Below are 15583 nucleotides of genomic sequence, written 5' to 3'. Positions count from 1 at the left end.
ACAACAATTTTGTCCCGTTATAAGTCCTAGGAATATATATATATATATATATATATATATATATATATATATATATATATATTTTTTTTTTTTTGCCGCACCCCCCCACCCGAGTTTTTTGGAAGTAACACATCCCCACACCCACACCCGCACCTGCACCCATGTGACATAGGTTACTAGTCAATCATGATTGTTAGGTGCTAACGTTGGTAAAGTATGATTGGGAATGAGCTTGAGGGATATCTATAGCAAGAACAGGAGGATTGGTCAAAGAGGTTGGCTGATGCCTCCCCATGAAACCAACATGGCGGTCCATAGAAGCATTAATTGCGAGAAGAAGAGCTCATGAGCTCAAGAGAGAGAGAGAGAGAGAGAGATGTTAATATATATATATATATATATATATATATATATATATATATATATATATATATATATATATATATATATGTTTTTGTCTAGATTGCCCGATAGGGGTATTTTTGTCTTTTCATATCGTTGTTTCTAGAAACAACTATTTTACTAGGTTAGATTTTTAGTTTTATTTAAATATAATTTTTGCTTTTTATTTTTTTCTTTTTTAAATCACATTGGGGGCCCCAACATATAGTCGTTGGGCCCCAACGGTCATAAATATGACTGTTGGGACCTCCCAACGACTCTATGTGGGAGCTCCCAATGGTCTCTCACTTCCCCATTGATTGTGTATAAATAGCGGTGTCTCCCCTTATTATTTCTAAGCTTCTCCAGCTCTCTTCAATAAAGACTTTATATTCTTTATTTGTTTGTGTTGCCTTTTTAAGGCTTTTATTTTGTCCCATCGTGGACTTCTTGATTGTATTCTCCTTGTGCCATTGTGCTTGTCCATTATTGGACTTTGTTGATGCTTTTGCATCCTCAAGTTATATTTCCACATACTTCATTTCAAGAGAGAGAGAGAGAGAGAGAGAGGATTGGGAGTATGGAAAAGATAAATTGAAAGAGAAAAGTGCAAAGATAACCTCCCTTGTTAAAAAGGGGGTTATTTTTATTTATTTGTAGTAACATTTATAACAAGTAAATGTAAGTAAGATATCTAAACAAAGTTTTTAAAAATAAAAATAGATAGATGAAATTTTTTTATTTATATACCACAAAGTAAACCCTTTTGGGTTTATTAGTTAAAACAAATGTAGTAAAAGTGGTGTTTTGGTAGAAAAGATGTTGGGTGACACTTAATTTGGGGTGTGATATCAGACAGTGGCTAGAGAACTGCAGGTTGTTTATTTGTGCACATAAAGTCAAGAACTGTCTGTTAGGTTTATTTGTCACTCTTTTAGGTCTCAAATGTTGGCAAAAGCGGCCCAAACATATTGTACATAAAGTAGCCATGTTTTAGAAAATATCATGATGTCAAGAATGGGGAAAGAGAAAAGTTTTTGCATTTAAGGAAAATACCACATAACTCACTGTTAAAATGTATTCCTTTTGTATATATATATATATATATATAGATATATATATATAGAGAGAGAGAGAGAGATGCATATACATATATACTATATATATATATGTATACGTCTCTCTCTCTCTCTATATATATATTTATATATATATATATCATTTACTTAGTTTGTAAAACCCGATAAGGGTAATTTAGACTTTTCACATTTTACGCATATTCCAATAGGAATATGTTTGTATTTTTATTTTCTTATTTTCTTTCTTTTTCTTTATTCTTTTCTTTATTCTTTTTTGATCATTGTACTACCTTTGGAGGGGCCAATGTAGTCGTTGGGCCTTGTGACCGTTGGAGGGGCTCCAACGACTACATTGGAGCCCCTCCAAGGTCTCCCTGTAGTGCTTATAAATAGGGGACTTCCCCTTGTATTTCCTTAAGCTTGAGAGCTCAAGCTCCTTTACTTTTTTCTATATAAAGATATTTTTTTTTTATGCCTTTGTGTTGCATGTGTGTGTTGTTTTATGCTTTTGTGCATAATTATTCAAGTGTTCTTTGGGTGCCTTTGTGTACATCTCTTGTGAAGAATTCTTGCTTGTATGCATATTGTCTCTTTGAAGACATTTTTACATAGTATTAGAGCTTGGTTATTGTAGAAGTGAATAGAGTGTCACTTCATTTCATCGTGCACCTCGAAATTTGTGCACTCATCTCTCTCTTGGATTTCAGCATGGAGATTTCTTTCCATATATATTAAGAAGCATACTTCATCAAGTAGGCTCCAAGAGACCCATCTTCTGGTAAGATTTTTTTTTCTCTCCTCTTTTTCTCTTCTCGAATAGCGGAAAAGGATTCTCACTTCTCTCTGGGGTTCAAATTAAATGGCTCAAACTATCATGTTTGGGCCGAAAATATGGAAACCCATATCAAGAGTAAAGGGCTTTGGAGATATGTTCAAGGCTCAATACCGGAACCGGAACCTAAGATTACTTTGGTAGAAAAAGGAGAAATAAAAATTCTTGAAGGTGAAAGAAATAAAGCTCTTGAAGACTATTCCAAGAAGCATGAGGAATGAAAGATGAGAAATTTTAAAATCCTATCATGGATTTTCTCATCCGTTGAGACAAGGATCAATGCCAACATCATAAAATTCAAGAAAGCTTCTCAAGCATGACAATATCTCGAAAAGATGTATATTTCAAGAGATTTATCTCACAAGTATTATCTTCAAAAGAGGGCCTTGACCCTCAAACAAAATGAAATGACTATTAGAGAATATTTTGCGGAATTGTAATCCATTTGGGATGAACTTGCTATGATTGAACCCAAATAGAGTGGTGAAACCATTGAGCTTAGGCATAAGCAATTTGAGGAGGCTCATTTTTTCAATTTTTTAAATAGGCTTAGACCCGAAATAAAAAAAAATACGATCCTCCCTTCTTTCCTCCTTTACTTCCCCTTCTCTTGAGGATGTTATTACAAAACTTAGTGGGGAAGAGACCCGTATGGGTATAAGCAAAAACAACCCAAGTGTTCTTGCAACACCCTCTAACCAAGAAGAAAGTGATGGTGTAAATGTCGTTTCAAGATCGGGGAACAATTTGAGAACCTATAAACCTCCTCACTTCAAAAATCAAAATCAAGGATCAAGCGATCAAGGAGAAAAAAGAGACTATAGCAAGATTGTATGCCACTTTTGTAAGGAACCGGGACACATCAAACCGGTTTCCTCAAAATAGAAGAAGTTGTTAGCTATGACTACCACATCTCAACCCCAAAAGGAAGAAAGTTCATCTTCTTTAAACTGAGTTCTTTCCTTGCATCAAATTGTGGAAGCACTTCGACCACTTCTCAAGGGGGCAATTTTCGGAGCGGCCACATCCACCTTCTCTCCTCTCGGTAAGACTTCTTGGCTTTTGGATTCGGGTGCCTCTCTTCATATGTCCCCAAATATTTGTTCTCTTTTCGAATATTTAAAACATCTCTCTCCAACGTTTGTTTCAACCGTGGATGGCACTTTTCTTGAAATCAAAGGAATCAGAAATTTTGAAGAACAAGGTTTTTTTATCCTTAAAATTAGATTTATACCAAAATTGAATTTAAATTTGTTTTCGATCTTTCAACCATCAGATCATGGATGTGATATAAAATTCTCATCTAATAAATGTTGGATACAAGATTGCCGGTCCGGGAAGTTGATTGGGAAAGGCTCTAGGAAGGGAGATCTATACTATGTAGACTTTCTTCATATTCCAAAGAATCTTTTTGTAATGTTGTGCAACACAAAGACATTAATATATAACATAAAAGACTTTCATCCCAATGTCACCAAGATTTCTTATTTACCTTTTGCCAAACATCTATGTAAAAATGATTGCACTCTTAGAAAAATGAGAAGTTTGTCTTTTTATCAAAAATCTATGTTTACTACAAAACCTTTTAAACTCGTTCATTCAGATGTTTGGGGACCGACACCCGTTACCTCAAAATAAGGGTTTGCATATTATGTGATCTTTGTGGATGATTATTCTAGATATTCTTGGATATACTTTTTGCAACATTTAAAACCTATCATATGATGATTAAAAATCAATTTGACAAAAAAATGAAAATTTTTAGAACTGATTCCGAAGGAGAATATCTCTCAAATGAATTTAAGAGTTATCTTGAAAAACATGGGATAATTCATAAAAAATCATGTCCCAAAACACCTCAACAAAATGGTTTGGCCGAAAGAAAACATAGACACATCATTAAGATATTTAGAACCTTATTTCTCAAAACATTTCAAAAAGATTTTAGGCCGAGGCGGCTCTTGTGTTTGTTTATCTCATCAATCGTCTTCTATCCAAAAATTTGAATAAGGTTTCACCCTTTGAAATTTTGTATAAAAGAGACCCTGATTATAGTAGGTTAAGAATTTTTGGATGAAGTGTTTACTCAAAAAGGGTTTCGATGCTATGATGTTGAAAATGATAAATTGTATGTCTAGAAATGTAAGTTTTCTAGAAAATGTTAGTGGGTTTGAAAGACATGAATTTCATGCTGAAAATGTAGATTACTCTTTCCTATTCTTTCTATTATATAGAGATGATGACATTAGTGATGACGAGTCAACACAAAACACACAAAACAATCTTAGCAATAATGAAGTAGAGGAAAATAACAACTTTCTTCATTCATCTATCTATCAAGAGACTGATGATAGAACATACAAGGAGCCTATCACCTATACACATAGAGACAAAAACAATTTTAGAAGTGCTATAGAAAAATATAATGAGCCTAAGGAAACAACTACATTAATGAAAGTTCACAAAGAACTGAGAGAAATAGAAAACCTCGATCTAGGTTCATATCCTATGACTCCTCTCCCAAACATAGAGCCTACCTTAGCACCATTCGTTCATACGTAGAACCAAATTTTTTTGAAGAAGCCAAAAAAAGTGATGAATGGATAGAGGCTATGGAAAATGAACTTAGAGCACTTAGAAAGGCTAAGACATGGGAATTTCAAGATCTTCCCAAAGGTAAGAAAACTATAGGGTGTAGATGAGTTTTTAAAGTCAAAACCAAGAGTGATGGGACTCTTGAGCGATATAAAGTTTGTCTAGTTGCTAAGGGTTATGGTCAGGAATATGGGATAGACTACGACAAAACGTTTGCTCCCGTTGCACGAATGATTACAGTAGATGTCTTATTACCATTGCATCAATTAAAAGTGGAACATATACCAAATGGATGTTAAAAACGTCTTTTTAAATGGGGATTTATATAAAGAAGTTTACATGGATGTTCCTCCTGGAATGAATTGTCCTAACGGAAAAGTTTTTCATTTACGAAAAGCGCTTTATGGATTAAAACAAGCTCCCAAGGCTTGGTATGATCATTTTAACAACTTAATGACAAAAAATGGATTTATCTCATGCTATACTGACACTGCTCTGTTTATGAAGAAATCTGATGCAGGAATTGTAATCTTGTTGTTATATGTTGATTACAGGTGATGATGTCAAGGGAATAAAAAGAATTAAGCATGCATTGACAAGACTTAGGATTTCTGACATATTTTTTAGGCATGGAAGCTACCTTTTCTCATAGAAGATATTTCCTATCCCAAACTAAACTTGCTTGTGAGGTCATGACAGGTCAGGTATTAATGATGACAAAATTTGTGAAACACCAGAGTAGTTGGATCAAAGATGAAAATTGATGATGGGATTCCTCTGGATAATCTCACTCCCTACAAACAACTGGTTGGATCATTGATGTATCTTAGCATCACCAGGCCTGATATATCTCACGCAGTTCATATCGCCAGTCAATTTCAACATGCCCTTACATCGGTACACATGAGTGTCGTTCTTCGCATCATCAGATATATAAAGGGGACAATAAATAAGGGAGTCTTTCTTTCTTCATCTTCTAAGTTAAATTTAATTGCATACACTGACTCTGATTGGGGAGCTTATCCTAATAATCGTCACTCCATCACTGATTTCTGTATTTTTTTAGGAGAATCATTGGTCTCTTGGAGATGCAAAAAGCAACAAAAGGTGTCTCTATCCTCTACCGAAACCGAGTATCGAGCCATGACATCTACAACCATGAAAATAGTATGGATTCAACCCTTACTAGAAGACATGGGAGTTTGTCTTCAAGAACCAACGAAGTTATGTTGCGACAATAAGAGTGCGATATATATTGCCAAGAACCACACTTTTCATGAGCGCACAAAACATATCGAGATGAACTGTTACTATGTCCGAGAAGAATACTTGAAGAAGGTCATCGATCTCCCATATGTGACATCTGAGTATCAACTGACTGACTTCTTCACTAAGGCATTTTGCTCTCCTAGATTTAATTTTCTTCTTGGCAAACTTGTGGTCATCATACCGTAAGTTTGAGGGGGGGTGTTAAAATGTATTTCTTTTCTATATATTATAGAGAGAGAGATGCATATACATATATACTATATATATGTATACGTCTCTCTCTCTCTCTCTATATATATATATATATATCATTTACTTAGTTTGTAAAACCCGATAAGGGTAATTTAGACTTTTCACATTTTACGCATATTCCAATAGGAATATGTTTGTATTTTTTTTCTTTTTTTTCTTTTCTTTTTTTCTTTCTTTTTCTTCTTTATTCTTTTCTTTTTTGATCATTGTACTACCTTTGGGGGGCCCAATGTAGTCGTTGGGCCCCTCCAACAGTCACATTTGTGACCGTTGGAGGGGCTCCAACGACTACATTGGAGCCCCTCCAAGGTCTCCCTATAGTGCTTATAAATGGTGGACTTCCCCTTGTATTTCCTTAAGCTTGAGAGCTCAAGCTCCTTTACTTTTTCAATATAAAGATATATATTTTTTATGCCTTTGTGCATGTGTGTGCTATTTTATGCTTTTGTGCATAATTATTCAAGTGTTCTTTGGGTGCCTTTGTGCACATCTCTTGTGAGGAATTTGTGCTTGTATGCATATTGTTTCTTTGAAGACATTTTTACACTCACATGCTAAGTTAAACCCCAACATTTTGGCTTGCCCCATACTTCTTATTTCCTTTATAAATTTCTTGTGAAATTGTAGTCATTCATTCTTTGTATATTCTTTTTGTAATTTTTAATCACACTGACCCTTGTTAATTTTGGTATCTATTGATGTCCAGAATAGCTACAAGGAAGAATAGGGATTGACAAAAAGATGGGGTTTCTGTTAAATAACAATTCCCAATTGGGAGATCGTGTGAGAGCATTGCTTTATATTGAAAACTTAACTTACATGTAGTTTTGCATATTGGTCCATATCTAATACAATACAAGAAACTAAATACAAAAGGGTTGTGTGGGAAAGAATAAAATAAATGAAGAAATAAAAGGTAATGTCTGACCACTTTACATATTTGATCTAGATCCAAAACCCAGACCCAACAAACGTTATCTCTCAATAGCCTCCCTCAAGTTGTATATAGCAATTACCATGGACAACCTGGACTTTAAATACCAAAACCTTTGCTTTGTAAAACCCTTTCTAAAAAGATTTAGTATTTGATTTTCTAAACCAATGAATCTTACTTCAAGTTCTCTGTCTTCAATTTTACTTTTGATGAAGTGTTGATTAATCTCTATATGCTTGGTTTTTCCATGATGCATAAGATTCAATGAAATCTTGATGATACTCTGATTATCATAAAAATAAAATTGATCTAGAGACTGTCTCATTCGATTCATGTAACAAATTTCTTATCCATGTCAACTATGAAGTTGTTGCTGCCATGGCCCGGTATTCAGCTTCAATACTTGATCGGGTTATGACCCTTTGTTTTTTACTTTACCAGTAAACTACATTGCCTCCAACAAATATACAATCACTTGAAATTGATCTTTCATCTGGATCCCTTGCCCAGTCAACGTCTGAATAGGCCATAACTATGAAAAGATCTCTTGCCCAGTCAACATCTGAATAGGCCATAACTATGAAAAGATCTTCCCTCTTATTTCTTTTCTTGTAAAATAGTCCATCACTCAGGGTACCCTTTAAATACCTCAAGATTTGATTCACAACTTCCATATGGCTAGTCCTTGGCTGATGCATAAATTGAGATACTTGGTTTACTACATACACGACATTTGGTCTTGTGAAGGTAAGATATTGCAACATTCCCACAGTACTCCTATACTCAGTTGGATCATTGTACAATTCTCCATCATTAACGCTTAACTGCTGGTCTATTGAGACAAGAGTTAATAAAGGCTTGCAATCACACATACTTGTTTTACGCAGGAAATCCATAATATACTTATAATGAGTTAAGACCAACCCATCTTTCCTTTTATCAACTTCAACTCCTAAGAAGTATTTCAACTGACCAAGATCCTTTATTTTAAAGCGCCTATTCAACACTTCCTTTATCTCCTCAATATGTCTATCCAAGTTCTCTATGACAATGATGTCATCCACATATATAAGTAGAACAGTCATGTATCCCTTACCTTTGTGGATAAACAAGGAATGATCAAGTAAAGATCTATAGAAACCATGTTTCTATATTTTCAGGGAGAAGCTCTTGAACCACGAACGAGAGGCTTGCTTTAGCCCATATATCGCCCTCTTAAGCCTATTAAAAGAGATACCTGCCATAGGATTTCTCAATAGAAAATCACACGAAGGAAAATATGAAAACTAACTTCATTAATTTTCATGAATGAGAGTATACCTGTAACGACCCCAATCCATACCCTTTAAAAATGCGGAATATTTTTTTTTTCTTTAAGAGTTGCGGAAAACTTCCCAGAGACCTGGGGTCCCTACAGTTCCAATTTCAGTTGGATAACCACACACCACAAACAAAGTTGCAATTATCATCCATATCAACCAACTAAAACTCTTTTATTAAAGAGTAAGAAAATTTCAAAGACAAGGTTTTCTTTAACTGAAAGTAAAGTAACAATTTCAGAAATTAAAAGAACTAAAAGACAACAGAAAGAGCCACTATATCCCCTACTGAAGCTGACAAGCCCAAGTATAACTCATCCATCCCCAGATGCATGTTCAACTTCACTGTTCACCATTACCTGTGAAAAACCAACAAAGTAGGGTGTCATAACCGAAATTCTGAGCACAGCTACTTCTAAAGAAAACAGGTGAGAAAAAGAACATGGATAAGATTTCATGCAGTGATTTGAGTGAGTGCAAATATAAAATTTTGCAACATTCAATTATCTATAACTACCAACAATTGCATGTGCTCACCAGTCAGGAATAGTAAAACAGTACATATATCAGAAACTAAATAATTAAATCTTTCAGCATAATTTCACAAAGTAAATCATATGCTACCACCAAATGATATCAAGAATGATTCAAACATGCGTGATCTAATGCATAACAGAAAAATGCATGATTATGTGCAATGCATGATTTCTTCTGTTATCTTTCATTTAAGTTCCATCTTTCCATATGCATGCCCTATTAGATGCACACATCTTTAAGTTCCTCTTTTTAATTACCGTGGCCCGCGGATACACCAAACGGGTACAAACCCCGAGGTCAAGTAGGTTCCCAGGGTAGCTTAACGCACAATTTGTATTTTATTACTGGGTTCCAACTTAGCCCTCGACCGATATCAGGAAACAACACCATCCATCGGAACATTAGACCTCCACATCTAATGTCGGGGACACAAGGGACACCCCACGCCCACATGTGCCACTTCCTTGGTACCATAAACTCACAGGTGTGACTAACACACCACTCACGGGTAAAGTGGCGGGTTCTCCCTAAAACCGTGGCCAGGAGAAGAACCTCAATATCGGGTTCAGGGGCAACAACGCACACGGAGTTTTTGTATCCTCACAGTCTCCCCAAGACCGGATATCAAAGATTCTCATACTTCAGATGAGATATCCCAGAATGTAAATTACACTGTTCTTATTCATTATATTTTTAATTAAGTCCATTTCTTTAAGTTTGCAACACATATGCAAAAGTAAAGTGAAAACCCCACATCCTCCCTTGCAGGGACCCATTCGGGACTCCAGCCCGTATAAACCACTAGAACAGTGTAGTAATGTGCCAAACCATCTTATGTGGTTCAAGTGATGCATTTAAAAACATAAGTAACAGAAAACCAAACCCACGGCTCTCCAGACCGATGATGGTCCAATTAGGCCATCGATGCATCACATCACAAAACCAAAATAGTGTTTCATTTATAACACTAAGCCAAAATGTCAAAAGCATATATATTCATGCAAATATAAACCCAAACATATGCATGTCATAATTCATTCATATGCATTTTCAACATGTGTGTGTTACCTACATCACATATGGGCATTAACCAAATCCATGGCTTCCTTTGAGTGTGTGAGTGTTCATGCACTACTTCACCTAATAAGTCAGGCGTACATGCTTACAACACTATTAATAACCGATCCATGATCACATTCATGCTTTGACAACCCGTAGAGTGATATACTAAGATAACACTCCACTTATTCACTGGGCAGAAGTGTAAGTTTCTGCATATGCTAGAGAAGTTGGTCGGGCTTACCAATCCCGAAATTCCATCCTTCTAACTAAACAAAATATATAGTAAATTCAGTCCAGCCGACTACATATCAACCAATCACACTGAAATGCCATAGATTTTTAGGAAAGAAAAATACAGTTTGTATAATACCAGGGGCCGATGCCACAAAATGAATACATTCAGCTAAAGCAATAATTAAGATCCCTAAAAATGTTAGATCTCTTCTTTTTTTTTCCTCAAGAATGTTTTTCCAAAACCGACTACTCATGGGAAACCCAAATCCAGTGTCTATCGAACACCCTAAGGTTTCAAACCTTGATCATTCATGTGATTCACCGGAATTTATTCTTAAAGTGTTCATGCTTTAATCCATGGTTGCCAGTTGAGGAAGCAGGAGCGGGAAGCGATATGGGAAGCGGGAGCGGGAAGCGAGGCACTTTCAAAATTTTAGGAAGCGGGGAAGCGTGGGACCACTTAGGAGCGATTCGGGAAGCGTCTCGGAAGCGACATAGGAAGCGTCTCGGAAGCGAGGGGGAAGCGAAAAAAATAAAAATAAAAAATACAAAAAAATTGAAAAAATCAGGGGAAGCGTGGGGGAAGCGAGGGGGAAGCGTGGGGGAAGCGCGCTTCCCATTAAAGGGAAACGCGTCCCCCATTAAAGGGGGATGCACTTCCCAAAAAAGGGGGACGCTTCCCCCCACGCTTCGGAAGCGCGACGTTCCGCGCTTCCGAAGCGCGCTTCCCCTTTTAGCTAGGCGCTTCCGGTAACCCTGCTTTAATCCATGATATACAACTACGAAGATTTCACAGGATGATTTATACCCAAATTCTGAATTTAAAACAGAATGGAACCTGTGATACATTTAACTCAACATCGATCTAGCATCTTATTATCTTAAACAGGTTGTTTAATTTAGAGGGTACACAATGCAGTTCCCAACAACCTGATTTGTAGTTCAAGTTCATCTTAAGAATATGACTCTTATCATCATGAATATACCATCTCAAGACATAAATGAAATTATTATATAAGACCAAAAAAATTTAGATAAAGCCTGTCATGATAACAATTTCAAAATATAAGACTCTTAAGTTGTAGAAGCACCCACCCAATGCTTGGGCAGGACACTTTCCGAACCGGCTACCAGTCTGAAAATCTAAAATTTCAGAGTGTAAGATCAGCAGTGTCATACCCGGTTTGAGCTTACACCATAGTTTTTATTCAGCTAGTAAGGTCTATGATTCAGAACAGTACCCAGACTTCTGTTGACAGGGGGGGTCCCCTGCTAATCCTCATAACATTAAAATGAACATCTAAAGTGCATTATGTAAATGTTTTAGATTTAAAGCATGCAGAATGTATACTTAAAATATTTCAGGAACATAGGCTTAAGAGTGTCACTCTAGATCCCCAACTATCACCATTGCTCTCATGAACTGCAAATGAAACTAAGAGTTATTTTGATACAACTCATAACTGGTTGAGTCCAACCCTCAATACCTTAACACAACTCAGAAAAATCATAGACTTCAGCAGACCCATGATAAAAAATGACACTTTACAGCCCTGAAGTTATGGTGAACCGAGCTGCTGATATGAGACTTTATCATACATACACAAAATTTAACCCAACTGTTGCAACTTAGTATAAAGCCCATGATCAAGACTACTATAATAAAATGAAAACTGTAAAAAGATACTACACATAAAATAACTTAACGTTCATGGTTTTAATGCTAACAACATCCATGTACAGGAGAATCAAATTTACTTTACGAGAATCGTGTTTACCCCAAAATCGACAGATCAAACCCTAGATTAGGCTAATCAGGTGCTTCCATACTGATTCCCTAAATTAATACACGCCAAACCAAAAATCGGTGTAGAGCACGCATGTAAAATCAAGGATTTACATTGACAAGTTAAACCCTTATTGCTGTCCGAGTTAGGGCTTCCCCTATAACCCCTCACACGGAAAGATCCGAAACCCCCAATTCACCGATTTGGGGTTTTAGGTTTAGGGCTAATGTAAACCCCAAATCCTACCCTCAAACCCCCAGATGGAATCGAACCTATGTTCGATCCCTCACCCGAAATCCAAGAAGCACCGTACCTTAATGAAGATTTCCGGCGATCGGAGGCTGTCGTGGCTGCAAGAGAAGGGTCGGCTGGGGGTTGCACCTTGCTGCAGTCGTGACAGGGAGCTCGCTGGAGGGCTTTTGATGGCTGCTGGCTGTCGCAGCTTTCCGGCGACCTCCTTTCCTCCGGCGTGTGCGCACCGAGCGAGCGAGAGAGATGGGGGAGAGACGAGGCTGAGTGGAGAGGGCGAGACCCCCTCTCCACTCCCCTCCTTTATCGGCTAACCTCCTCCCCTCATGCCGAGATGGGGGGAGGTCGGTTACGCCCAGCGTAACCCCCCTCCTGCCCCCCTTTCTTTCTCTGTTAGGGTTTTATCGGGAAACCCTTATCGGGTTGCCTTAATAAAACCCAATGTTTCCCCCCTTTTAAAATCAAGAGGGTCGAGTCCGGGTCCGAGCCTGTGACCCGCGACGCTGGGTCCATTATAAAAATGGACCCGGTTCGTCAATAATAACGGATCCTTAGTTGGATCCGGGTGGATCCAACTGTGGGTCCGACCCCCTTGTTCCAAAATTTTCTGATAATTAATATTAATTATTTATAAAATTTTGAAGTTAACATTATACATAAATTTTTTTTAACCCCCATCAATATGGATCCGCAAGTCGGATCCATGTGGGTCCAAATGTGGATCCTCGAATTTGCTTAATATATATATACATATATATATGTATATTTCTATTTTATTAATAATATTAATATTATTTATTTATGAGTATACACATATATATATATATATATATATGTATATGGATCCAGTATATGGATCCCATACCCATCTACGCACCCCTATTGAATGATTATTCTCTGAATTATTTAATTAATTAAAAATTATTGTACTTATACGTACATATCAAATTTATGAGGTAAATGTATGCGGAAAACCCTTTTATGGGTCCTGGATCTGTAATTTGGATCTAGGCCCAATTTGCAAAATTTTGTGAAATTTTCGGGTTTTACAATACCCACTTTTATGGGTCGGCCTCTCTAAAGGGCTAAAAAAAAGTAACACAAAAAGCTATCTTATAAGTTTACCCCTTACCTATGAGACTATATATAAAGGAATAAAGACTAAGTAAATGCTTCAATACATATATGTTTCAACACTCTCCTTCAAACTTTGGGTGATATAAGGGAATCATTCCAAGTTTAGAAAGGAAAGTATTAAAATGTGCAGGAGCCAAGCTTTTCGTAAATACATCTACAATCTGTCGAGCTCACATGATTTGAAGCAATGATCCCATCTTCATAGGCCCTTCTTATATAATGACAATCTATTTCAATGTGTTTGGTCTGCTCATGAAATTCAGGATTCCTTGCAATATGGATAGCACTCATGTTGTCACAACTAAGTTTTGTTTGCACTGAAAATTCTTAACTCACTCAAGAGCCATCGTATCCAAACTACCTCAACTGCTCTGTATTCTGCTTCTTCGGTGGATAAAACCACCTTCTGTTGTTTTTTGCTTTTCCATGAGATTAAGGAACTTCCTAGAAAAACACAAGAACCCAGAGTGGAAAGCCTATCTTGGGTATAACCGTCAAAATCAGCATCACAAAAAGCATGTAGCTTTGTGTCAGAAGAAGATGAGAAGAACATGCCGTAATGCATTGTATCTCTTACATACCTGATAATCCTAAGTACAACAGTTGAGTGAACTGACCTAGGATTACTCATAAATTGATTGACCACATGGACTGCATAGGTAATGTCTGGTCTGGATATAGTCAAATATATAAGGCTTTCTACTAATTGTCTATAAATGATTGGATCTTCTACCTCAACACCATCACTGACTCACATCTTCGAATTTGTTTTCATAGGAGAGGTGACTCTTTTTGAGTCATCTGCCAATCTTGCCTTCACCAGTCTGTGGCATACTTATGTTGAGACAAATATAGGCCTCTTTTAGAGGATGTTATCTTCAACCCAAGAAAATACTTCAAATGAAGGTCTCCTTGACTTTTTACATATCATCTTCTGAGAGTATCATATCATCTACATAAAGTAGTATACATTTTCCAAGTATAGAAGTCAACACAAATAAAGCAGGGTCATGAAGACTCTGCTCAAAACCTAGTGATTTTACCGTTGAGCTAAACTTCTCAAACCATGCCCGAGGAGCTTGTTTTCATTCCTATAATGCTCTGTGAAATCAACAAACCCTCCTTTTTGGATCTGAGTATCTTTGAGGTAGTTCCATATATTTCAGGTCACATTCAAGAAAGCATTTTTGACATCTAATTGTCATAGATTCTACTCTCAATTGACCCATCAACCTTAGTCTTTATCTTATAGACCCACTTGCTTCCAACAACATTTTTTTTTGGTGGAGGTTTTACCAACTTCCATACCTACCTTCTGTCAAGCGCATCTATCTTGTCAGCCATAACTCTTTGCCACTCTTTGCTCGTTACCTCTGCATAAAACTCAGGCTCAACATAAGAATGGATTAATGCCAAAAATGCAAGATGTTGAGCAGAGAATGACTCATAGGGTACAAAACGAGGAGAGACTGTAACACTTCTACGTACTTGAGGGGGGATTAGAAAATGTAGATGACGATTCAGACAGAGACTCTAACCTTTCGTGATCAAATTCAACTGACCAGAGAATAGGATCAGAATTGGCCTCTTCCTTATGAGATTGCTCTTCCCCTTGATCTAAAAACGGGATCTCAATCAAATTTTCTTTTCTTAAGTAGGACTGCCCAAACCTACCATCTTTTGATTGAATTTGCTCCCCTTGAACCTCTGCTCTCTCATTCACATTTCCCTTTTCATTAAACAAAACCAAAAAAGACAAGTCAGACTCATTTCTTGATTCTTCTATATGTGGGTTGAAATATAACATATCTTCATGAAAGACAACATGTCGAGATATCCATATCCGCTTTCCAATACAATCATAGCATTTGTAGCCTTGTTGTCCATTTGCAAAACCATGGAAGCAATATTTGACA

At 36.7% G+C, this 15583-nt stretch overlaps 1 protein-coding gene across 2 annotated transcripts in view; it reads left to right on the top strand.

Moving 5' to 3' along the window:
* The window catches only part of LOC149818138 (tobamovirus multiplication protein 3-like), a 50122-nt gene that overhangs the window by 16260 nt on the left and 18279 nt on the right, over nt 1–15583 (top strand). The window lies entirely within an intron of this gene.

The sequence above is a fragment of the Nuphar pumila genome, chromosome 13 (assembly GCF_984573655.1).
Source record: "Nuphar pumila chromosome 13, dmNupPumi1.hap1.1, whole genome shotgun sequence".
Classification (NCBI taxonomy): domain Eukaryota; kingdom Viridiplantae; phylum Streptophyta; class Magnoliopsida; order Nymphaeales; family Nymphaeaceae; genus Nuphar; species Nuphar pumila.
This window is presented reverse-complemented; position numbering and strand designations above follow the sequence as displayed.